Here is a 2,844-nt window from a genome sequence, read left to right as displayed (position 1 = left end):
TAGAACAAGCAAGATCATTCTAATAAAGTGATGTTAACGGAATTTACCGAACCTTTAAGATAATCTAATATCAGCAGTCTCCCGGTGAGCAAGCCAACACGGCCCTGTGGCGAGAAACCCAAACTACAATGATAAATAAATGGAGAAAAAAACCTCGGGAGAAACCAGTCTCTGCCAGGAGGGCCAGGTACTCTCTGACGTGTCACAGCTGCACTCAGTGACTTTGATTAAAAGTTACTGAATAAGTGTTTATGAAAAACAGGGAGAGCTTATTAGTTGTGTTGTGGGAAATTTAATTTGTTGAAATTGTTTAGGTCTAATTTTGTCTCATTTTGTGACCGATATACAGTATGCATATACATAACGTCTAATCTAAGTTTATACACCCTATATTTTTTCCTGCTCTTATTTCTTATTAAAAAAAAACTTATTTATGTGAAAACAATCACTTATGTCACTTATAGTCACTTACGTCTTTATCTAATGAGACAGGACAAAACAATTGGATATGTCACCTTCATTATCTATTTTTATAGTTGTGTGCACTTTATAAACGTGGTATAACAATAATCGAATGTGAACCTGAACTGTGCCATCATCACAGGCTTAACCCTGTCTTGATTTCATGTATGCGCTACTATTTATTTATTTGTGCTCAGAGTTTGTTTATGTGTGTATATTTAGGTATTTAGGGAAGTATTTTGGAACAGATATGAGTCACTCTTTATCCTTCGGGCCCGAGTGTGTGTGAGGAATTTGTAGTCTGTAGGCTTTAGCATGAGTGTGTATGTCTGTAGGCAGTGTGTGTGTGTGTGTGTGTGTGTGTGTGTGTGTGTGTTGTCGGGGCAGATCGGTGTCTCCGCTCAACGGCCTGTCATACTGTGTATGTAAATCTGCAGCAGACATCATGGGTCATGAGGTCATGTGGGCTGTCGCAGTGAGACGAGAGCGAAACCCAAGCACCGATGATGAAGACGACATGGCATGTCGCCATGGCAACAAGGGGGCTGGAAGAGAGACAGATACGTGATAAAGACATATATGTGAGGGCGAGATACATGTTACCCTATAGGGACAATTTGTGATTCAGAGGTCCATTGATGTTTGTTGCTTGTCTCGTTTTCTCATCTTTCTCTTCCTCTCTCTTTTTGTCTTTCTCCCTCTGTTGCGCTGTGACAGGGCAGAAAAAAATGATTCATTATGTCTGTGTTTTAATGATGTTGTTCTTCCACTGTAATGAGAAACAGGCAAGCGTGAACTCCTCTCATTATCCGTAATTTAATTAAAGCTCAGCCCAAAATCTATCTGCACTGATTTTTGAATGGATCTCTCTATTCTTTTATTGTATTCTTACTATTATTATTGCGGATACTAACCCCTTACCTTACTTATGAAGCATTATTAAAAGCATGAATGCACCTTCCTGGAAGTCTATAATGCTCTACAAATCCTTTGCAACCGTATAGCAAAACCACCTTACCACAGATGACAGCATCTCCCAATGCAACCTACCTGTTGCCCTCCACCTGTTTTGATGCTTCAGAATTGTTTTATACATGCTAATGCATTCCCAATGCCGTCTGCAGAAAATGTCATGTTGTGAGCAGCAATATGTGCCCGTTCGAGGTCTATGTGCATGTGTTTGTGTATGTTAGACTGACAGATTCCTATCAGTGCATGCGGTGCTATAAATAGCATCTGGGGACAGAAGCCTAATGTGGTTTAGTCAGACTGTGTAAATGGGAAGCTCTGTGTGTGTGTCGTTCCCTTCAGGCTTATCTGAGTGTGTGGGAGGACAGCAGACCACACTACCGTCCAATGCAAGAACCACTGAATTTCTTAATATTATTTCTTTTAAGTAACAGTGGAGGAACAAGCAAAAACTAAAAGAATTTCTGGTCTTGAAAATACATAAATGGTGTGAAATAGAAAAGAAAACCTATATGTGTCTTTTCTCTAAAGCACTTTTGCTTAAGCATGCCACCTGTATCTATTTTGTGTGTGTGCGTGTTGGTATTAAAAGGAATTGGTTAATAGTGTGAATTAGAACAGATCAATATTTTTGTTTTTTTCTCTTTAAGACTTTTTTGTGTGTGTACGAAATGACATTTCTGTACGAATTAGGGCTGTCAAACGATTAATCACGATTAATCACATACAGAATAAAAGTTTGTGTACTTGCATATTAATCTATTTATATACACATATTTTTTCTTAAATATGTGCATGTATATGTATGTTTTTATAAATACAAAATTTGATATGCACAGTACACAGACATGTATTATGTAAACACAAACTTTTATTCTGGATGGGATTAATCACGATTATTCGTTTGACAGCCCTAGTACAAACGAATAAAACATAATGTACATGTTGCACTTAGACAAAATTATAACCTTTTGAGCAATACAATTTTCGTTTGGATATTTAATTATAATAATTACAGTAGTTCACCCAATATGAAAAGTATGTTATCATTAAAACCCATCTTTCTTCTGTGGAACACAAAAAGAAGAGGTCACACGTCAGTATAGGGGGAAATTCTCGCTATTAACAAACCATTAACTATGACTTTTTCCCCAATTAACTCTTAATTTGTTGCTTATTAATAGTTAGTAAGGTAGTTGTTAGGTTAAGGTATTGGGTAGGATTAGGGATGTAGAATATGGTCATGCAGAATGTGTGCTCTAGAAGTACTAATAAACAGCCAATATGCCAATAATAGGCATGCTAATAACAACTAGTTAATAGTGAGAATTGCCCCCTATACTGAAGTGTTACCAAAGAAGATGATGTAATAAATATGGATGAAATCAATACACTACAAGTCAATTATAAATG

Source organism: Triplophysa rosa, linkage group LG14 (genome assembly GCF_024868665.1).
Source record: "Triplophysa rosa linkage group LG14, Trosa_1v2, whole genome shotgun sequence".
NCBI lineage: Eukaryota > Metazoa > Chordata > Actinopteri > Cypriniformes > Nemacheilidae > Triplophysa > Triplophysa rosa.
Note: the sequence above shows the minus strand (reverse complement) of the source record.